This window comes from Cyanistes caeruleus, chromosome 2 (assembly GCF_971803275.1).
Source record: "Cyanistes caeruleus chromosome 2, bCyaCae1.hap1.1, whole genome shotgun sequence".
NCBI classification, from domain to species: domain Eukaryota; kingdom Metazoa; phylum Chordata; class Aves; order Passeriformes; family Paridae; genus Cyanistes; species Cyanistes caeruleus.
In genome coordinates, this window is record NC_141702.1 from 112,764,075 (window position 1) to 112,788,333 (window position 24,259).

Sequence of the window (24,259 nt, forward strand, 5' to 3'; positions counted from 1 at the left end):
TATGTACAAGGAAAGGTGTGCATCCTTGTGTATCCTGGGACTCCAAAAAGGAAGTTGATTTCACACCTGGTCACTCAGGTTTCCCTCACATGTCTGTGGTGAGACTTTATCTTCGTCTGGTGAGCTCTGAGAGCCTGACAAAGCATCTTTATTCAGTGGCAGGTCTGAGCCTCTCACCATAATGACTGACCCTCTTCTCCCCTCCCCATCTACCAAGTGAGCACATGATGTATGCCCTAATGTAATACAGGGCTCCCCTCATTGCATCTCCTTCATTCGACAGCTTCTCCTATCTGGCACCAAAGCGTGATTAAATATTAACATGGGGCGGGTCCTATTATTTCCTGACTTCCAAGAATCCATTGGTAAATTGAGATCTAGCTGCTAAAAATTTCTGACACAACATAATTTGTATTGAACCCCCTTTCCATGCCAGAGTGCCAGTGTTAATAAATCAGGCTGTTCACATTGAATAAATCTATTTAAATACTTATGAAATATTAAAGATGCATTTGGGAAAAGCCTCTAAGGTGATTGTTGCACCCATGCACCTCACAGTAACTAATTTATTAAAGAGTTTGCAAACCTGGGAAGGAAGGGAAAGAAAAATGGTTTCATAAACCAAGAGCAGAAGCCAATTTTTCAGCTCAGATGATGAAAGGAAGCATGCATTTCTAATCAAAAAGACAGATACGCCTTTTCTCTCCCACCATTCCCTCAACAGCAAAGTGCCTTTTCATCATCAACAACACTCCATTCCTAATGTCTGCTGAGGCCTTTCTGCACCTTCTCCATACACTAGTAATGTACACACAGCATCCCTTTGAAACAAGAGCCCATTAGCCGTGGCAGACTACCTTTTCACATGAAGTCCTTCCGTTGGTAGTCATCAGCAGAGTGCTAAATCATCCCAACTGGGCATGCTCACATCATGGCAGTAGGATAAACACATATTTAGAGCCACAGAATGAAAATTGCTTTTCTACCTTTCTTGAAGGTTGGGGGCTTTTTTTAGGAAAGGCCATAAACTACACGGGGAACATCTAGCTCTCCTCTCTCACCCCTTTCTCCCCTCCCTTAAATACGGATTTTTAAACAAATCCACTTTTGCTTACACGCAGGTCATCTGTAATTTTAGACCTTCAACCACCAGCCAGTCCCCTTTAAAGATTACATAGTAAATGTGACCATAAATTTGCCCCACAATAAGAAACAAGTTGGAGCATGCCCTGGAAGAGGGATTTATGTGATTGTTTTCCTTCCAGTGGGTGTGGCGAAGGGATATAGAAACTGTCAGCAAGAGCAGCAAGCGGGGTGATACTTCACAATAGCTACCTGAGTAATGCAAGAGAGATTAAGCCTAAATTGAGGACTGCCGTTTCAGAGGACAATTAATTTTCAGGCTGTTGTAAAAGCTCTGTTGACATTTCTCAGCGGAGGTTTTTGCTTCTCAGTAAGGGTTTAAAGAGCTTTATTCAATCGAGACTGTGGTGCTGCTGCTTTTCTTTGGGCTAGGTCCCCCTAGAAAAGCTCATTTCTCTGACATGCAAGCAAGCTTCTGTGCATTTTGTCAATGCTGACTTCTAAATCTTCACCTGAGAGCCCATCTCAGACTCTTGACAGCTTTTTTTCCATGAGTGTCTGATTCAGTATCCTGATGTAGTTGGGGAGACCAAAAAAAAAGCAACCAAATTATAAGCAGCATCCTCCAACCCTGTTTGGGCAAGGGTCAGCTTGTATGACCCTTTCCTAGACCCTTTCTTTTTAACCCTAGCAAGCACCTAGGAGCACAGTGGGCTATATCTAGACATGGGAGCTCTGTAAACCCCAACTGTTCCAGGTGTGGGCAAATGAGTTTTACAATAAGTCCAGCAATGAGTTTTACCATAAGCCATGAGAGACGATGGTTCCAGGTCCACAAAGAGAAACTTTAGCCTCTGCTTATCAAAAATGCTAGCATTCCTTTTTGTTTTGGTGACAATAATATCCTATTCAAGCTCTACAACACCAGGACAACAGATTAAGATACCCTAAAACTATCTGGCCAGCATGGCCTGAGGTGTATTCTTTCAAGAAGGTGCCTAAAAGGAGCTGCCTAAGCAAGCTGCCAGGCATCTCAGTGAATCCAGACAAAAAATGAGGGAGCTAAACTTTGGAAAAAGTTTTCTGCTAGAGTGAGACCAGTAGGAAATTCCAGATCTTGGTACCTGGCCGTACGCATCCCTGTTGAAAGTGGTTTGCCTTGATGCTGGGTTCAATTTATTACCAATGACAAATTGCCTGTCAAAACGCAGCTGCTTTGTAGGAATATACAATTGTTTGTGTACAGAGACCGAAGGATGAAAGGGTTAATTATCCAACAAACTCAGGCAGAAGGAGAAAAAAAGTTTAAAGCCCAGGGAGGTTATCATTGCCTTTTGCGCAGGCTGGTTTTAATCACTTTCTTGTACCTCTCCCTGACTTCATTTATCAAACCTTCACATAAAAGTTGCAAAGTGAGGTTATTCAGCGGATACCTCCATTCATCTCGGATGATTGACCAGCATGGTTTGCAGTACAAGCCAACCTGGATGATGGCATTCCTCTTGTTTTCATTGCACAGCCTGCTTTCATTTTATGCTGTAATTCCGTTTTCACAAAACCATAACCAAGCAGGCTGCAGATCCCAGGTTCCAGATTTATTTACAAACACCCCTGACCAGCCCCCTCTGCCTTCTCCTGTTATCTGCTTTATGCAGCTTTGGATCTTACAGCCAGGAGTCTGGGGTGGATTAGCACGAGATAGGAACTAGATCCAATCTAACCAAGGGATGTAATCAACCCGTGCTTCCACCCCCGCTCCTCATCCTCCGCATAAATCCAGGTCCTGCTTGCACACAAACATTTCATGGGAAATGCTGTTTGATATTTTCTGGCTTTGCAGGAGTTGACCTCAGGCAGGTGACATCAGTAGGTAAGCTGCTGTACCAGGCAATTCAGGAGAGGAATGAGGAGGGCGTGTATCCTTTGAGGCTTTACAGGACCTGAGGATCATAATTTCTGCACCTCCAAAAGATGGGTCACTAAGGTGGATGAGGCAAATTATAGATACTCTTATTAATCAAGGAGAGTACATAAGAGTGAAGAGCAAGAAAAGAGTAACTGGTGTAACCCTCTCTGAATTAAGGCAATTAAGGCCACGTTGGACTTTCACCCACTGGTAAGGCTTGAAAGCTGATCACTAGGCAAAATATGATAAAAACCTTTTCTCTGCCTTTTGTGGGAATAAAACCACCAGAATCTGGATCCTGCTGATTACTAAACACATGATTCAGATAGAATATCAAAGGTTGAGGTATTTTTGTGCAGCTCAGGAACTTCAGCTGGGGTAAATCAGCATATTAATGGCACTGAGTCAGTTCACACCACTCCGTTTCAAAACTTGAAACAAATATTTCAGTGTACTCCCTTTGGAAAACACACATCTAGTGAGAAAAACCCAGCCAGTGATTATGTAGAGTTCCTGTCGGCACGGTTCATCTGTAGTCACTTTCTAGGTGAAAAGCCTTTCAGATTAAAGTAGCATTTCCATCCAAACAATCTGGACCACTTTGGGCAAAAAAGAGGAAGGGCAATAGCTGACCAGGTCTTTGTTCTATTTAAAACATTCCAGTAACTTTTCAGCCACAGAGTATGGCAACAGAACTGATCACAGGGGAAAATGCAATTAAAATACCTTCCTGCATTTTGCAGCCACAAAATCATTGGCAAATCACCATAATCTGACTTTGCTGAAGTGGAGGGCATGAGTCAGTGCACCAGGAAAGAATTTCAGCTAAGTACTTTTCAAACTAATAACCTTGCTCAGGGACAGTTCAGAGCTTTTTGTATCTTCACTCATTGACAATGGTATCCATGAGTGACTTCTCTTACTGTTCTTTGCCTCTACTATGGTGCTGAAGCCTTGAAGAGACTCAGATCAGTGACTGTGTATGTCAGTCCAGGTGCAGCAGACAAAAATTGAGGCTTCAGGTTGACAGAGATTCTGCCATCATTTTTTTTTTTTACCTTTAGGGTTTTTTTGTGTCTCTTAATAGAAGATGATTTTGTAGATTGGAAACTAACTTTGAGCAAGAACAGCAAGCAAATCCATCCAGCCTGAAGCAAGCAAAGCCTTCAGGCGGGTGTTTGTGAGCTTTCTGTAGAAGGGTTGCCTGGACACATAAAGGGAGTTCATTAGTGGTGATTTGTGTATCACTGCTGCTATCCTGTTGATATCACACTTGTCTCCTATCTTCTTTGTCTGAGTCCAATTCAAACTGGAATTCAGACAGAAGTAATAACCACAGAGGGATTCTCATTCATTTTTTCATCTCCTTCCAAATTCCTTGCTTGCAAAGGTGGTTCTTAGATCACACCTTTGACAAAAGTCTTCAGTACTGCTTGTGCCTGGACTGAGATCAGTCTTCCTGAAAATATTTATTCTCTTGTGTGTGTATTGAAGTGGAATATTTAGATAAAAAGGAGCTTTTGGTTCTTTCCTATCAAAGAGCTGAACATTTCCTGGACCCTCTGTAATCCTTTAGGTGATGCTTTGGAGAGTCAAAAATCTTTGACCAAGCAAAGGCTCAAGACAATGGATGTTAATAGCATTAGATGCTGAGAAAGCCCCTGATGGGGTGCAGTGAAATAATTTATAATAGTTTTAATACAATTATGAATAGGAATAACTTTTGCAGGCAGATTTCTTTATCCATGTGACCTATACCAGATGTCAGGATTAATGTAGACAAGTGCAAAGTTTTTTCTTCTTTTCTGGAAATATTTATAACACAGGCATATTTTACCTAAAAGCTAATTAACAGGTTTTCAGCAGGAAGATTACCAAGGTTGCCATCCGACTGACATGACCATACCTTGTTATTATATATGTAAATTGAAACTTTACCTTCCTGAATAGATGACAAAAAGGTTTTGCTGAGTAGTGTTTGAGAAAATAAATGTTGGGACAGAAGAGTAATGAAGAAATGACTGAATAAAATTAAAACTTGGAAAGAAAGAAAAAAAAATTGGGTTTTTTCCCCTCTAAATTTTTGAAAGACACATTCTCCAGATGTAAGAAAATGAATCATAAGAGAGTAAACCTGACAGTATCCCTGTATTGAATCTGAGGAATGAAGCAGGATTCATTCAGGGCTGTTTTTACTTTGAGGATGGCAAAAATCAGCTGATTTATGTGAGAAATTTTAAGAGATTTTCATTCCGCTAAGATTTCACTGATTCCCTTGTTTCAGAATAAAACTTAAATTTTGTGGGCTTTTTCTTTGGTTTTCTTTTCTTTTTCCTTTAAGTGGCACTATATATCAAAACTTCTAGAAGGTATTTCAAAAATTTAGAAGTCTGTCAGTTCATCATTATTATCAATCTAACCTTTTTGCTGTTTATTTCAGTGTATTAGCCCATTTTATATCTCCATTTTATATATCTATTTTTTTTAAAACCAAAAAGGAAAGTAAAAAGAGCCCTGTTTGAACTTTACCCTGTGATGCAATATTTCTTTGTTTGTACTCCAAAATTTTATAGGCCTTCCGTGCTATTGTGCTTTATTGAAAACTCATGCTTTATTTGCTGTTCATTATTATCTCTTCAATATTTCTGCTTCTTAAGATTCCTCGTCCCCTGCAACATTTGTTTCGAATGATTTACTTTCTGGGAAGGTATGCACTCGCATAGATGCCTTTCTGAAGGCAAGCAGCAGAGTGTTATTATCTATCAATTCTTGTAGTTCTCTTGGTCTCTCTCATGAGCTGTTACCCAAGAGAGATGTTTGAAAAAGTGCCTTAGTTGAGAGTCTGTACATCTCAAAATCTCTGGCATGCATGGATGATGAAAACAGGCTTAAAGACAAGCAAAGGTGGGCTTGAACTTTCATTTACTTGTGAAACAGTAAAAATTAATAAATGGATGAGGAAGGCAATCTGTTCTAATCACATATGATACTCTGCTAAAGTTAATCCTAAAACACAACGCTGCTGTATTTTTAATGCACTTGCAAAGTTTCATCTGAAAATTTCATTAATATACTCCTGTAGATCCAGGATGCCTTCTCCTCAGGAGTCTCTACTTTCTGGATCATAAAGTTGTCTTCACTATAATTTAGGAACCTCTGCGATGATGCATGTTCAGCTGTATTTGTTACTCAACAGATGTCTGGGTAGTTAAATTCCTTCATGAGCCTTTATCAGTACTTCTATTCTGGGATTCCCAACTGGTTCAAGATGTATCTCTGCTAGCCGGCAGCACTGCTCAGAGATCGATATGTACAGCTTGGGTCAGTGTGGAGCTGGAGTGGCTGGTTGCCCTGACCACCACCAGCCTTGCTGCTCAACCCAGCTCTGCAGGTTCTGGAGCCAGCACCTTGCCGGTTCCTGCTCAAGAAGGACCACGTTATAGGGGCAGCTGGGGACAGGTCCCACATCCATAATTCTCGAGACCATCTGCTGCAGTAACTGTCACTGCTCTTCCTGTGGGGCTGCCGCCTGGGCTTGCTGCTCGCACATAAATTTCGACAACACCTGCTGCTCTCGCTATTCCTTCATATATTATATCTACAACAGAAGCTCACAACCAGGCTCTGCTCACACTTCATTTAAACAGCCACCTCCCCGACGTAGCGCGCTGATTCCGAAGCTGCCCCTCGGAGCTGTTTGGTTTCAATAAAACGGGAGCGATAACGAGTTAACAGTGCTGAGGGTGAACATCTTTGCAGGCCTAGCCCAGGTTCTCCAGCCATCCCAGCTACTCTTGCCTCTCCCCAGGTCATCCCTTTGTCTTGGAGAACCGCTTGTTCCTGCCTTGGCCTGTGGTTCCAAGGAAGCAGCAGGATGTATTTAACCCTCTGCCAACAGCAGTGTGGGCAAGTTTCAGGTAAATGGCACCATCCTGCTCTGTTCCCTTAGGCTACTTCCCTTCACTACATACCAAGGAGCTTTCCCTAGAGCTGTTTAAAGAGTAAGATAATAATCTGATTTGCAGCTAGAAGTTCTTAATCTGTATCACTATGATTCATAATATTAGTTATTAATGAATATTCAGCCTACTGCTGGGTATTTGTGAAAATGCTCTCAAATCCTCAGAGTTTAAGGAATTTTAGCCTCAATGATATTCATCAAGGAATTTACATGTTGCCATTCTGCCATTTAGAAGCATTTGTCATCCAGAGATCAGAAAAAAATCCCTGACATTTTTTTAGTTCACTGGGAAATTAGGAATGAATAAACACAGTCAAAAGAAATGCTTTATTTTGAGTAATGAAAAGCAACAGTTATCCTTCTGCATTGGTGATGTAAGTATTAAATTTACAGGTGTCAGAATTGGTTTGCAAGATGTTATTTATTAAAATGAGGATTATATTTCCACCTTCCACCAAAGGCATAGATAAACTCTGCTGTGATTAGATAAACTAGATAAACTCATCCTGTTCTGCAGTGTACTAACTGGCAAAGTTGCTCCTCTGGCATGGGAAGTTTTGACTGTCATGTAAGCAGTTTTTACTTTGTCTGAAGTCAAAGTGTTTCCCTCTCCTGATGAAAATGGGCAAGAAAGGAAGGAGATGAAATAGTATCATTTGAATACCATCTTAGGGGTTATTTTTTTTCCTCTATTATTTTTCTTCTCAGTCACTTAGATTATGTTGATAAGAGGAAGGATGGGTTTCAGCACACTGCTTGCCATTTTAAAAGAAAATAAAGTGCAACCAAAAAGAATTGTTTCTTCCTTTCCAACAACTGAATTGATCTTTGCCTACACCCCTCACCAAGAATCTGACTTCTTATGGCTAGCTAGCAAACATAAAGTAAAACACCTGTTTACCAGACACAGAGCTATGTGTCTGCCATTGCCAATCCATCTGTGGAACATAAACATAACTTTCACCAGCTGCTTCTTTTAGCATGGGCTGGTAATGGAAGCCATTATAGAGCATATCAACAACATACTTTCCTAATAATCATGGGCCAGAGCATCACAGGGTGTAAATTGGCAGAGCCTCACAGAAGGTGATACTGATTTACACCATCAGAGGATCTCACCCCACTGTGTTTGTTTTCTTCACACTCTCCTCCTTTTAGCACCCTTATTTTCCTAGTTTCCAGTTTGTTTCTGGGGTTTTTTTTCCATTATATTTTACTAATGAGGCAACATGTTGTGAAACAATTCCTGGGCCAGGCTCAAACAGTAATGGATAATTACCTTGGGTACATACAGCCTCAATATTAATGACTCTAAAGAAAACCTCTGAAGATTCAGAGGTGTTATACTGCAAAGGCTCCAACTGGACTTGGGCCAAATGCCCCGTTCGTATAAACATGCTCAACTCTATTGACTTCAGGAGAATTATACCTGCTTTTGTTTGTGCAAATGTGCTGAAGGTGATTCACAAAATCATGCCCAACCACGTCCACTCTCTTTAGATTTAAATTGAGCTTGAAATCTCACGGTGCAAACAGCAGATTCCTTTTTGTCTCGCATGAAGGCTAGTGTGTTGCAACTATAATTAAATTGCTGATAGATCCCCTTATCTCTCAGGCTGCTCCAGGATGCAGTAATGAGGCTCTGCTCTTGACAAACATCATCATACCTCTTTCCTTGTGTCACATCATTTAGGCAGGTCAGGATCTTGATGGTGACCCAAGACAACATTCATCCTATGACCAGGCTGTTCATTTTCCTTTCAGTGAGAAGGGCAGAAAGGCCTCAGGACTTTTTGACTCTTCATTTTCCAGTTAGAAGACAACCTGAAACTCAGAAATGAAATTCCATTAGTATGTGAAGCTCTAAAATGAAAAAAATTTGTACATCTTTAGAGATTTCAAATATGGGGGACACCCATCCTGCCGAGTTCAGCCCAGAAATGGTAGCAGTCCCTGAGACTTATCCATTGGAATTCACTTTCCTCTTGGTAATTTTGTAACATACACTGAGTAGTGTTTCCCAGGACTCCTGCAACTGCAAAAATCAATGCTTACCTCTGATATATTCAGGCTTAAAGGGTGCAACCTTATTTAAAATGCACTGCTAGAGCATATATTTTCATGTATCGTTATGTCTAAATGCATGATAACCAGGTTGAAAATCAAATTAGCTATGTTAAGGTGAATATTACAATGTGACTACTACCTGCTGTGCCATGAATGAATTTTGTAAACACAATCAAATCTCTTTCCTCCTCTCTCTCTCACACAGAGACACATGCGTGCCCTTGCACAAGAAAAGAGATTCTTCACCTTCTGCCATCATAGTGTCACAGCAGCTCATGTTTATTGTGAATGACATCTTCAGCTACAACTCAGCATGAGCTCTGGTATGCTGGAGTTGAACATCCTACCAGGAAAATCAGCAGTGACATTCATTGTTTCATGAATAATGAAAAAATAAATATCACATTTGCTGTAGGTACACAAAATGCTTTGTTTAACTAAAAGTGTTTGCAGAGAAATTCCAGGTCTCTGAGGGTAGATACTATTTTATTAACTGTGGAGAGAGAACTTATTTAGACGGAGCTGTTTTCATTATATTCGTAATTTTCTCAATTATACAAATGAGAGAGCATGTGATGAGTGCTATTAGCAGGGTACAGACTTCTCTTAGAAAACTCTAAACCCTTGGAAAATCACAAAACAGCAAATCCTCGGTGCTGGCAGCTGTGAGTCTTTCAGCCACTTACATTCTGTATAAGGAGGTTTACATGTGTCTCCCAAGTCCAAATTTGTGTAAGAAGAGTTTTAATCATTTATAGGGGCAAAAAGGCTTCAGAGACAGTAATGCAATTACTTAAGTGCATAATGCAAAAAAGAATTCAATTTTCTCAACACCATACAAGGCAAACTTATTCCTGGACCCCAGCAAAAGACACTCAAAACATGACTGCACCATGTCCAGAGTTTTGCTGGCTGAGCCCTTGTGCGCTCCTGCCAGCCCTCAGAAAGTTCACAATCACAAAATTCAGGGAGAAGAAACAATTCTACTCTGAATTATGGGGTTATGGTGACCAGAGTTTTGTATAAATGTTGTTTGCAGTGGAAATGCTATATTTTGTCCTATTAAGGACTGAGCAAACACACTTTTTATACAGCAGTAATGAGTCAGGCAAAAGGGAAAACTTTCAATGATTTCAGGCTTTGTGCTAGACTGAAACTTGTGAGCCTAAAATCTAACAGCTGTTAATGAAACACAAAGATACTTGGTTCCAGAAGTGGAAAAGAGTCTCACTAACAACCCTTTGAAAAGAAAAAAAAAAAGTAAAAAAAAAGTGCTGTTATTCCCCCATTCTTTGGAATGTTTTATCCATATTCATAGCAAGAACCCTGAGAAATGTTCTCAAGTGCCAAAAAGTATGAAAACTAATACCAAACACATTGTCAATATCCTACTAACTATTAGTTATGAACTTATCAGCATGGAAATACTTATTCTCTGTAGAATTTTCTGAATGGCAATATGGCAATCATAAATAATCACAAATAGTGCAACTTTAAGCACAGGCTTATAATTAGTCATTTAAAAGACCCATCCTCTCTCTCAAGGAGAGTGAATAGAATTGGTTTCTACCTTTCACTGAGGTGAAAGGCACAAAACTGGTCTTTTCCATAAACCTAGGTCATCAATTTTTTATATAGAGTAGTATATTTTATGGCTTCTTTCTTGTGAGTTCAAGTTGCCTGTATTTCCTATTCATAGAGAAGTGCTCATTTCCTGTTTAAAAACACACATGTATTTACTCTTACTCATTTAACAACATTCTAAATGGCAGTAACAAATACCAATAAACAGAAATAATCCACCTAATTAGTGCCTGTACACAAAGCTTCTACTCATTCTTACTCTATGTCCTTAAGCAGGACAGAAAAGTAAGAGCATTTTATTTTTCTTTTTGCCGTGTGCCAATGCTTGAAAGAAAAATAAATAAGGAGATAACTCTAAGGTATGTTAGTTCTTTAGACTTCCACTACTGTCAGGTGACCTTAGGCAGGTGGTTTAGAGCTTCTCCTTACCAGCTGCAAGGATAAATCATGGCCTGAGAGAGGGCCAACACTTAGATTTGACATGCAGGAAGAGGTGCATCCCCTGACATACAGGCAAAAGAATTAAAAATAAGCAAGTGTATGAGCAAGCAAACCCCATGAACTAATGAGGAATGTGTCAGTCAATGGCAGTGCAAGCTGTATTTCTATTCTACAAGAAAGGTAAAAGTATTCTAGTAGGTCACTCAGTTACTTCAACCAGATGGAATCCAAAATGTTCAGAAAATTAAAAATCCATTTATTCCTCCAAAGTTGCATTCCATCTGTTTTCAGACATTTATGGAATCTTTTTGCATACAGGATATGGCAACCACTGGTGCCTTGGAAATATTTCTCCTTCGTGCAGCTCACGGAAAGCCAGGCTGGATATAGACAACATTGAAGAAAGCCCTTTTATTTAGGTGCTGCAGCTTATCTTCAAAATCTAGGAAACTCTACTTTTGTTTAACACAAAGGAATCATAAAACATAGCGTATTATTATCTGCAAAAATGCAACAGGAACTTTTAATCTTAAAAAAAGCCCAACAAAGTAAAACCAAATCAGGTTATTCCTTGCTGTTTCCACCTTGAAAATTTTAACTTTCCTGCCAGTCTGTTTCTCATTTTCAGTTAGTGGAGACAATAAGAATGATTCAGATGCTATGAAGGAATGCAGCCTGGCATGTAGTGATCTCCACCCTGAAGATAAAAGTGACAAAATTACTGCAGGGGTTATGAGCTGTAACCTTCATCAATCATTTTTCAAGAAATATTTTATTTCATTCAACTACACGTTGTGCCTAGATCAAACTTGGGTATGGTCCCCTTCCTCCTCTCCTTGTTCTCAGCATCTTCAGCTTCACCAGATGGGAGGATATCATCTGGCATGCAGGCCAGGCCAGGCCAAATTTTCTGTATATGACACAAAGATCCACATTTCCTGTTTCCACAGGACCTTCTCCTCTTTGCAGTCAGTGGCTCATACAATAGTTCTGTACCAACAAGCTTTATCATGCTTGGTGCAAAGGGTGTTTTAAACCCTGGTGAATCTCACCCATAAGTACAGGACTAACATCTCTATTTCCAGGCAGTTATATGCCCATTTTTCTCCTGATTATCCACACCTCACAACAGGGTTAAATCACCCACAACTTCTGTGTTGGAGCCAATGCATCCCTTGGAGGTGAATGACATTCACCAGGTAATTCTGTCCCAGGACTCTTTCTTGTAGGGCAAAACCACACCAGATTTTGTGACCTTAAAGGGTCCTCCCATGCTACATCAACAGACCCTTGCACCAAAAACACCCTTCATGACCAAGGCCCAGACTACTTCAGACTATGTGAGTGGGGGCAGGAACACGTCTTACATTATCTACATCTGCATTTTGTACACTTCCCCCAAATCATCACTGGCAGGTGACATTCACATGGAAAGACAAAGCACTCAAAAATCCCAAGGCAGCAGATCAAAGAGCAGAGAACTGGCTTTTAAGCAAAAGACTGCACTTAAAAAAAAAAAAAGAATGCTGAAAAAGTAAATCACAAACGGTGGATTATTTGTTTCAGTCTTTGAATTTGTTTTTTCAAGTAACATCATGTCTCCACATTTTCTTCTACAACCCAAAGGAAGGGAGAAAAGTTAATGTTCCTACTTAGTCTCATCTTATCTAAAGCTGACACTTAAAAAAACAAACCCAAAACAACTAAAACAACCACACAAATTCAGTGAGTACAGAGAGATTCTGACTGAAAACTGGTATGAGTGACATCAAATTCTGATATAACAAGCCTGTATTTTTCATTGCTCCAGATTTGGAATCCACCAGGTTTGACTTTGGGGTGGAGGACCAAGTGCTAAAAGGCCATATTCAATCAGCAGCAAAGCAAAGTCTAGTTTTCCTCCTTTTTTTGACCAATATTCTCTTGCTCACTAGGAAAGATGACACTGAGCAAGTGTGCTACCCAAGATGGACAAAACTCAAGTGGCAAAAAAGTAGAACTGGAGAAAACCTTACTGGTGCACAAAGGGCCAGGAGGAGCATCCCAAGAGTGCATCCACCATGAGGCAGGACACATCTCCCTGGAGTGAGCTTCTCTCCACACAAAAATAACCCCCTCTCTCTCAAGAGTTTAAGCTTATTAAAGGTTTCCTTTGATTACACAGAGGGGCTTGGACCCACACCTCCTTATCAGCTAGAGAGCCTGCCCTGCTTTTCTTTAGTTTCACCCATCCTCTGCTAAGTTTAGAAGAAAAGGAAACAGCTGTGGCCACTGACAGAGGAAGGTTGGCAGCTGCAAAACAGAGATGCCACATTTCAGTATATAATTTTCTTTCCACAGTGTCTCTCCCTAACTTTCCTCTTTAAGAGGCACTTAAAATCCATGTGTCTGACTCAATTATTGTTATTGTAGATATGGAACAGAATGTGATGCTGATGAGGGCCTACCTGTCTGGCTAACTTCCCTTTCTGGATGCTTTCTTTCTTTGATTCATCATTGCTTGTGACACTTGTATTGTCTAAACTGTGTTCCAGAACAAGCCTCTAATACACTCAATGGAGGAAGGTGAAAAATCAGAAAAAGGTGTATCAATTGCAAGCATAAATTTACATGTTAACTTTAAATGTTCTGTTTCTGAGAAACATCTTAAATAGAGAGCATGGTTTCACTGAAAATTAAGTATAACAATTGCAAAAGAATTAAGAAACAAATTAATTTGACTTCCTTCGATTAGGAGAGTACTGACATTGCAGAAATTCTTTGTCTTTATGAACTCATCTGCAGATTCTCTGTTCTTTCAGTATTCAGTACATTATCAAATTGTATCTGAACCACTATGAATTCATGCCCCAGAGGGCAAGAACCCAAATTTAAAGTCATCATCATTCTGTGTATTTTCTGCTCAGTTGAAGGTTTTATGGTACAGGCTGAATGTCTTATCAGGACAATCCTAAAAATAAGCTAATGCAGAGGGGACAGGATTTATTGGATATGTACACTCACCTTCAGCTGATGTTCTCCCTAGGTCAGTTCTCATGTGATTGGCAAGGGATCATGACAGCTTGTATCTTCCTATGAGAAACCTGTGTAGACACTGGTAATTAGAACTGCCACTCAGTCCTCCCTGACAACAGCTACTGCACTGGCTCTGGGCCTCTGAACTAGCTACTGCCTCTGGAAAATCCTGTTTCCCAGTGTTTTCTCCTCCGTAGGCACATGCCTAATTGTATGTAAACATTCTGTAATTTATTATGTGACACAAAAACATTGGTACCTTCAAGCTGAAAATACTCTGGTTGATAAATACTGAAAAACTATGATTCTAAAATGTCACTTACAATATTGTTCTCCAGCTGCCTTCCCTGACTGGTTGCTGAACTAAGGATACTTCCTAGGTAATGGAAAATCTGAAAAGGGTCTCAGTCTTTTAAGGAGCCTAATTCTTAGTCAAAATTATGAGTGTTGAAGCTTACAAGTCAGCACAGCTTTGGAAAAAAATATCCATTTCAAATTGAAAGTACTAATGCATTTTCCCTGTACTATTCTATCTCAATCAGAACAAGAATAAAAAGGCTCAATTACCTATTAGTATAATTTTCCCATAAATGATTAATTCACTAACTGTTAATAACTGCAACTAACAAAGGAAAAGAAAATGAAGAAAGAAACCACCCCAGCAATGCAACAGTTCACAGCTGTATTTAAGAGACTGTGCATAAGGGAAGGTGTTTGGAAATATCTGCAAATTAAAATGAGACTGAATAATTTCCTTATACTAGGGTATCTACAGAATGAAAGCTGAATCTGTTCTTGGGTTTGCTGCAGTTTGGAGGTATTATTTCAGATACAGCTTCCTTGTCTGTGAAAGAGGGCTGACAATAGAGCTGCAGTTTCCATGCACAGTGCCCAGTTATTTAGATCTCGTCATGTTAAATAGCATCTTTCTATCCCACAGTGGGGAAAAAATATCCAGAGTGAGGTAGTAAGGAATTGTTGAGATTCAGAGCTGAAAAGGCAGTGAAATCTAATCTCCAGACCATGGAAATCAGTGGAAACTGACTTCAAAACACTGTTGATTTCAGTGGTTTTGGGATGAAGGAGAACAAACTTACTGCACAAAGACAAGTCTGTTTTCCAGAGCAATGTTTCCTGACAGGAGCAGCCTGTCAGACAGCAGCAGGCTGTACCTTTGGGGCAGACCCACGCTGAAGGCTCTGCACAGTTCTGGGGTGTCCAGGAGCATCTCAGGGAAGGAGTTGTCCCTCTGTCTCCCCACAGCTTCTTCAAGGCACCAAGGAGGATGTTCTGGCTTACCCCTAGGGTTAAGCAGAAAGCATTTGGCACCAGACCACAGGTGCAGATCCCCATGGAGGATGGAAGCCAGCCTGTGTGGGAAGGGCTCAGCACAGGGACCTGCTTCTCTTTCCTACCCATTCCCACACCATTAACATCCAGCCTGCGACCCATGGGAATTTCAGATGTGCAGAATCACATCCAGAGCACTGAGTTGGCCAGACTTTGAAGGCATTGCAACCACTGCAATGCTAAGTTTATTTTCCCAGTAATGATCCAGCCCAAGAAGAGCATGGCACAGTGTTTTAAGCATCTTGATAAAGTTGTATGCAGCCACTCTTTAAAAACCAACCCAGAAATGGCAGTGCTGTATTTTTAGACAGATAATTACATGTGTATTTCCATATATGTGCTTCAAAATTAATCTAGTAGTGTAGTCATGCAACAGGTCAGAAATTACTGAGGGAATAGCACCATTTCCTTTTTAGACATTGATTATAGCATGGTATTTGAGTAATACTTTGGCACAGTGCACAGGGAAATAAGTGTGGATCTCTAGCCTTGTTCACAGACTCTTCCCCTTAAAGCATCTTCCCACCACTAGCACAACATAATCTTCACTTCTATCACTGTTAAAATATCTGTTCCCTGCATTTGAAAGTTCTTCTAAATTCAACACCAAATCCACAGAATTCTACTCCATTGACTGCACACAGTTTTCAGAGTTTACCCAGTGTGTTGGTAGTGCCAAGCTTAACCAAGATAACTACTACCCTCTTCCCAGAGGTGGCACGGGGGGACAGTGTTAGGATGTAAGTAACAAAGTATGCACTGGTAACCTGTGGAAAAATGCATTTTAGAAATGTAATATAAAGCAATCTTCAATCCCAGGAAACAGAGGTGAAAGATGAAATCTGAAGAAAATCACATTTTAAGCACTGAAGTAGCGTAATGGCAGCCAAGTAATTAGAACTTTCTTCCTTTAGACAGCATGCACTATCACTGCTCTTAAAAGCTCACAGTGTCCATAATGTTATGGTTGGATTTTTTTTAATGTAACTACTTAGTTATTAACAGAGGCAAAAGAAGTTTGCTTTTAGAGTAACTTGTGAACTGTTCCTTCTCAGAGATGTTCCTGTCCTCCATTCCTTCCAGTGACCACTCTGTCAAGCTGCAGCCTTTCCTGATCCCTGTAAACATGATAAGTGTGTACTCAAGAGGTACTAGTAGCCAACTCCTAATTACATGTGAGCCCATTTCAGCTCAGGTTTGAGTCTAGAAATCTTACAAACTTGGAGTAGTACCTCATTTCCACTGGTGCAGCCATGAACATCAGCATCTCCTCTAGCAGGAAAAGGTCAAAACCATTCTGAAGGTCTACAAGACCCAAAGGATAATCCAGATGGTACCCTGGGAATGTTCTTAGTTTACATAACATAAAAAGACAGCATGAAAATTATTTTTGCTCAACCTGACTAAAAATATATGGGCAAAATCATTAATGGATTCTATTTCCTCTCACTGAAAGGCAATTTAATAAATTATCCTTTGCCATAGTGCCACTAATTGCAATGGATTCTGAAAAAAAATCCCAAATGATTTTTTTTAGAAAAGTCACACATCCTGAAGGTACACTGCTGGCAAGCCCTCCAGTGTTTATATTACAAGCCAAGCAATTTAAATAATCCCCAAGTTCATTACGTTCAGCTAGATTCTCAGGAAAGGTCCTCTCTTCCATCGGTTTCCAAGAATAAACCAACATAGACCATCCTATTTTTCACAACTGATGGGTTTTGTGTGGCTAAACTACGGTAGCAAGACTTTAACAACTGCGGAAAAGACTGTAAAACTTTCTGCCCCTTATTAACCACTGTGTGACTATTAGGTTTATGGGCAATGTTAACTTTGCAGCATAGGAATAAAAACATTGTAAACGGTCTCCAAAATGTTGGAAGCAATTTTCCCCAAGAGAGGCAGGCAGCCCTTCCAATCCCAGTAAGGTATGGAAAGGGTCATGTGGCACACATGTAAAACTAGATTAGACTCTCTGTTGCTAAGTAATTAAACCTAATTGTAAACCTGGGCAAGTGCTGAATTTAAAACTGAGCTCCCTGTTCAGGGCTCCAAAACCTCTATTGAAAATCCATGGAAAATGAAAACTGCCTCTTTAAAAGAAATCAGCTTGCAGCTTCCCAGAACGGAGCCCCTGGGCAAGTGGTTCAAAATATGATTTTTATAAACAAATCTGACATAGCAAACTTAATGCAAAACCCTATGCATATAACATCACTTATGTGTGCAACTCATTTAAATTATAGCTGTAGAGAGAAGGAAATAAAACTGGCATATTAACCTTTGGCACAACAGTACTCACATACTAGCAATGTTCAGCAGCAGATGATATTATTGTGACTCCCACTTGTATTGTCATAGTGAAGGGTCTGTCAGAATTCATGTTTGAAACCTCCACAGTCAGAGTTTATTAATTCAGCCATGAGCATCCGTTCCAGACCTATGCTGGCATGCACAGTTTTAAGAGCAGATTTTTTTTTCTACTCCAACTTCCTTTTCCCCATCACTGTTGTATTTAAAGTCATTGAAAGCAAAAAGAAAAGATAATCAAGTCTTCATGATAAAAGACTCCTCAGCATTATCATATTTAAAAAGACTGAATGGAAAAATAAAATATGTCAGAAATTAATTAATATAACATTGCACTGCTTCTTGCCACAAACTCGTTGGATGCCATGGTTCTCAAATGTTCCTTCTAGAGAATGGTCTGCTAATTCTTCCTCAAGAGAGAGAACCCTTTCCAGCAATCCAAAAGGACAAGCTAATGCACAAGAAATATAGATTTGTTAAAAAACAAATTATAAATTAGATTTAAAATATTTTCAGAATTTTTTTTTCGTTGAATTCTCCACAAAGTTGAGTACATTCCCATACAACCAACAAAAGCATCATGTAAAAAGAGCCTTCCTGGTTAAATAATGTCTTAAAAAATGTATTAATTTGGGTAGCTTTGGCAACAATACTAAGGCCTTTATATAAGTTATTGGACTATTTATATGCTTTGAAACATTTTGGTCATAAGTTCCAGACATAGGACTAACTTAAGAGCCATCAATGGAAGTGAAACAAGTGCAGACCTGCTGCTGAGCTGGAGAATACAATGGCTGAAATCATCATCCAGTTATTGGCAATGCCACTAAATTTGAGATAAGTTATATTGTCAAAATATCAGAGGACTATAGCAAGACACTTGTATATTATATTTATTTAAATGACATCTAGATATACTGCTTTGAGCAATTCTCACCTTCTTATTTTGTGGAAGAATCCTGAGAGCCAATTCTATTTCCCTGACTCCCTCCTACCAGCAGTCCCACGAGCCAAGCCGTGACATGGGCAGGGCTGAGCAAAAGAATACGTGATGGAGTTTTAGTATTGCAGGATTAAGAATTTGATGAATTCTTATCCTCTTTGATAAAATCTTATCTTCTTTGATAAACTGGGACAAATCAGGACTGCAGGAGCTGCTCTCCAAGCTGTACCTTGCACAAGACCAAAGATCAATGCAAGTGAAGCAGAAGGGAAAAAAAAAAAAAAAGACAGATTCCAAATACCAAAAATAAACTGCGAAGAAACTTAATCCTCAAAAGGTCAGAGGTACATCTGAAAGGGCCTGGCCATGCCTTTGTATCAGAATGTTACAACATTAGCCCTAATGACTTAATAGTTTTGCCCTTGAATTGTGTCAACAGGAACCTATCTTATTACATGGTAAATTAGTTGCTTCCAGCCTTCTCCAGACTCTGAAGTGATGGGAAGACAGAGGTTCTCTAGCAAAGTTAGAAATGCAGCCTTATACCTAAACAGTGCTGCTGAGCAGTATTTGGTATCATTTTAATTTTTGTAATTGGGTTTGAGTAAAATAAGGCTGGACACAGCATGGGGAAGAATTCCCTGCATTTGGCATTCAGGAGCCAAAATTAAAAGGAGGGCATCTCTTTTGAGTACTGTTGTGCCGTGTCATCAAAGGTCATCGTCTGCTACAGATATCAGGGGATAATGGGATAGGGTCAGGAGTAATGAAGCCAGGCTCTAGGTAACAGAGGATGCTTTCTTTTGCTACTTCCCTTCTCTCAGAGAAGTTTGCATCCTTTACAGGCTTTCTTCACATCCACACAAAAACAACTTCCAAACGTGGCGCAGCAAAAGCCACCAGGTGTCCAAGATGCATCAGCACCTAACTATTCAGAGCTTGTCCCTGAATACAACAAGAGCAGTAGATTCTAAGAGTTACAGTTACCAGGCAATTGTCCCATTCTATTAAAATTTGAAAATTCCTAATCTTTTGGCTTATCTGGAAGTCTTTGCTTCACATCTGCCTTAAAAGCCTGTCTCCTGTCAGGCAGACAAAGGGTTACTTTTCACAACAAATGCACAAGAAAGGAGAGACATGCTTATATCATTCTGTAAGTCTTCTTTAAGGAGTTTTATAGGCAAGTAAGATGCAGCTCCAGACACTAGACTTTTAAATCATTTAAAGCTGACATAAGCTGATCCTAGGCACGGTTTATAATCATGTTTTTACTTTTCAGCTCTGACAATTACAAATTGTTTGTATTAGCTGCACAAGTATTCCTATCCAGCAGTATTGTCAAAGCCCATCCATCCCAGTCTCAAAACACCACACCAATCCTCTGCTTTGCCAGCCTCCATCCACAGCCTTCATCTCACAGCTACCAACCCAGCAGGGAGGGGCAGGAGAGATCTACAGCCTGCAAGGAAAAACCCCTCATCTGCAATCTGTGGTAGCTGCAGTTTCCCCATGTTTCAATGTGGTTTTCAGACCATCTCAGCGTGACAGGAAGAAGCCTGGCATCCTCTAAGCATGTTGCACTTGTAACCTTTGAAGATGTTCAAAAGAAAAGAAGAGAAATAATAAATGAAAGGTCTTAACCATTTTGCGTGAAGTTTCATGAAAAGTCTTGGGGCCTAACTTGACTGGAACTATTTTAAGTGTTCCTCTACTACAGCAGCGGTGTGTCATATGAAAGGCTTTGTTTGGCATCTATCCACTGTTATAAATAAAAAACATATTTATCTTTGGTCATGCATATAATTTAAAAGTCGGACAGAAGAAACCTTTTTTCTCCTCTTAAATCTGTAGCAAGATAAATTCTTATAAATTATTTCTCTTAAAAGGAGGAAAAGAAAAAAAAAACCAAACAAAACAATAACAAAATAGCTTGGTTATTGGGAAATCTGGAAAACAGATTATTTCTTTGGATGGAACAAAGTGTGTGTGTGTGTGTCATCATGACTTTAAAGTTCCATGGTTCCCTATGGAAATACTTAATTGAAGCTAATAAGATGTGGAGTTATCAGTGGTTTTCCATGATAGATTTCATATGGTCCCTCCAAGATATTTTACCTCCTTTAAAATGTAGTGACCTAAGATTCTTTTAACTGGTGATCTGAGCAGCCACCACTGCTAATATTAAATGGGAGTGAAACCCTGCTCACAGAGGGCAGCAGTTTGGACATACCCCTTGAAACTCCAACATCTATGCACCAAAGTCACTCCAACTTCTAATTTCTAGCATATGTGACAATAGAAATACCATAGAAGTCTTCAAATGAAAGGCTTTCTTGCCTCTGAACAATTGGAGAATGGGTCAGAAGCAATTTCTTTTGGCATCACAAAATAAGGAAGTTAACTAATTACCAGCAGACTACAGATTCCAACACGAATCTTCCCGCAATTCCGATGTTTCATAAGGTGATCTTGATAAACTCATCCCTGTGGCAGGACAGAAGATCAGGCCCACTTTCTTCAATTAGGCAGACTAGTTGATCATGAGTATTTGATATGCAATTTTTGACTAGTTAAAATCTTGTGCCTTTCTTACATCTCAGTTCAGAAAAGCAAATCCCTGCTGGATTTGAGATGGAGATTTGGTGTCCATACAGAGGACTCCATATATTTACACACCTTAATGGTGAGCCAGTAAAGCCTTCTTTAAGTGCAGAAACTGGTTATCTGGCATCTGCAAAGTGCAGTTGCTTTATAAGCATCTGTACATATCCATTTCTGATAACATCTCAAAATAAATGAGCCAATGTACCTGTGCCACTATATATGATTAAATCATTCTGAGACTTACAGAAGAAGAAAACTTTTTCCTATATTCATAGCAGCTGAGTTTATAAAGGACTTTGAGAAGTGGTAAATTGTGTAAGTTTGGCAATAATTTCACACCTACATTTTGGGTAATAAACTCTCTCCCTAAAATTGGCCAGCATCAAGTGGCTTATCATTATTTTCCCTCAGGATGAGAAATTTACAGACTTTTCCGGCATAACCACATTTTGCCTTCAGCAATTTTTTTTTTCCTGAAAACATACTCCCTGTGCCTGCAAATGCATCCACTGCATATGTTTCTTTTTAATGCTAGTATGCCTTTTGGATAGGCCATCTCCACTGATAAAGTCAAGTACGTGTCTGTGGGGTCAAGCACCAGCTATCAGTAACTGTATCAGCAAGCACAGGGAATTCATTAACCTATAACCAGCCTTGGTGATTAATTAACACTGAGCAATATTGCATTCAGATTAAAGAAACTGCATGCAAGCACCATGACACAGGAAATACAAGGGTACAATAAACACCATGGTATAACGTTTTTGAGCACAGCTGAAGTAAACACAGACTGAATTTTAAGATGAGGCAACTACTTTGCAGCTGCTCTCCAACACTTGGGATTAATACAGCATTCTTTAGGCAGTGAACAAGGTGAGCAGGAACTCTGCATTTATTTTCCATCCAGCAAAGAGTAAAAGTTGCCTGCTGAAAGCAATTCCCATCTTAGGCATCCAAAGAGTGTGTCACCTCTTGATTTTCATGGACTATACAGAGAAGCAAGGACAACTGAGCTCCTAAACCAGGTGTCTCATGTTAGCAAGAAAAGGATCCAGGCCGAATTTTTGGGCATATTTCTGTTAGGAGTTTTTCTGTAAGATATTCTGTAAGTTAATGTGTGTTCCTAAAATGCAAAAGTGCCTGAGATTTCCAAGGTTAGCAACTCACACTTCTGAAAGCAGCACACAAACTCAGATACTGTGGGATTCTTTACCAGTGCAAGTTTTCATCCATCTCAGCATATGGATGAACTGAGCAAAGGAGAAGCAAGCCTGATTGTAATTACATTAAGCACTTTGGCAATAAGGAAAAGTTTGTACTTGTACACAGATGGCTTTATGTTACAATGCTATAAATGTGCCAAGTTTCATGGCTTCACCACATGATACAAAGAAGGGGCCTGATCTGAAGTCTGTACAAACCTGTTGAAAAGCTCTCCCTGGTTTCAGGGTATTGCTATCAGGCTTTTGATAAGTCCACTGAACACACCTGGATAAGGAAATAGCCTTTTGTACCAAAATGCAATTATTCTTTTACCATTTTAACACTGTTTGCCAATTTTAGCTCAAGTCATGCTTTGGTGACTGTTTTCTTTAAGGGATAAACAAAAAAGTCTGGTTCAGGCTGATTAAAATGACTTGGGCTGCCCACTATCACTCATCTACACTAGAAACCAAAACTTTGCAGAACTCATAGGAGCTACCTGGGGAAGAAATATATTACATTCTTATTCTGAGTCCTGGTGTTTCTGATTCAAGTCCTCTTTTCTGTGACCTTTCTATTACTTCATGAAGGTAAGAGATTTTAAAATTTACTTTAAAAGTCCTTAATTTAGAAAAATAAACAAAAATTCTCTCAACCCATTCCTCAGTGTCTCATCATAACTTATTTTAGGGTAATAAATCTTCACCCTGACAACTCTCTGATGATGCATTATGTTAATACATCATAATGACAATACTTGTAATATATGATGAATATATTTTCTGAAAGGAATATCATGTATACATTCCATCTTCCCAACAAAGAAGGTTTGGGAAAAGGGGGAGAAGGGGAGATAAAAGATGCTCTTTACCCAGAAGGCAAAATCTCACAAGAAAATGTGGAAATAAATTGATGGCCCTAATTAAAATAGAAAGAGAATAAGAAAAAAAATGATGTCCAGCACGAGCAGCTCCTATCAGTAAGATTGCTGTTTGTTCCTCAAATACTGCTATTCAGGCTGCATTATAAAAGGGAAATCTTTTAATGTACTTGTCTCAGTCGTGCTAATACAGGCATAACAGCCACTAGGAAATAATCATGATGGCTTTGATAGAGTTGGAAGATTGGAGTAATGACAGGTGCAATATTTAAAAGGGTGAGCAAGGTCTGCAAACAGAAATAACTGGCAGCCCTGTTGAATAATCTGCTGATAGTTGTGGACACTCCTAAGAGTCATCTGTGACTGGCACAAACCAAAATCCTGAGCATGGACAAGGTGATGACAGGGGTTTTCACCAGGAAATAGTTAATTTTTGTCTTTAAGCAAGACAGATATTAATTCATTAATTAATTTTTGATGTGGATACCTAGCCTTCCACAACACCACCATACATTAGAACCAGATCATGGGCTGGTGTTTTCTGTGCTGGGCTCTGCACAAACAAAACAAAGACAATGATGGCCTCAAACAATTTAAACTCAATTTCAAAGGCTTAGAATGCAAAATCAGCCCCTGGCTTAGCAGAGCCTGTTGCCTGGGCAGAAGGTAGAAGGAATTGATCCAAAGTTACTGATGGCACAAAGATCACAAGGGTGGTCAGAAATTACCTGTAAAATAGAAATAACGCTCTTTTTTTTTCAGGAATGTGGTCTTTCCACCCACTACCAAGTTACTGAAATCTTACCTTTCAGTTTAGGTGCAGAGAAAAAAACAAAACAAAGTCAAACAGTTGAATGAGCTTCTGACTTTTTAGGAGTTCTGATACTGATCCATAGTGAAAAGCTTGGGTTT

The 24,259-nt window shown here is 39.5% G+C and overlaps 1 long non-coding RNA gene across 1 annotated transcript; it reads right to left on the minus strand.

Moving 5' to 3' along the window:
• Nucleotides 1-5,550: 5,550 nt before the first annotated feature.
• LOC147655139 (uncharacterized) lies at nucleotides 5,551-13,280 on the minus strand. Its single transcript, XR_015283848.1, has 3 exons — nucleotides 13,058-13,280; nucleotides 8,618-8,774; nucleotides 5,551-6,682 (listed from the first exon to the last, which is right to left on the minus strand). It is a non-coding gene; the product is annotated as an uncharacterized LOC147655139 (long non-coding RNA).
• Nucleotides 13,281-24,259: the final 10,979 nt, after the last annotated feature.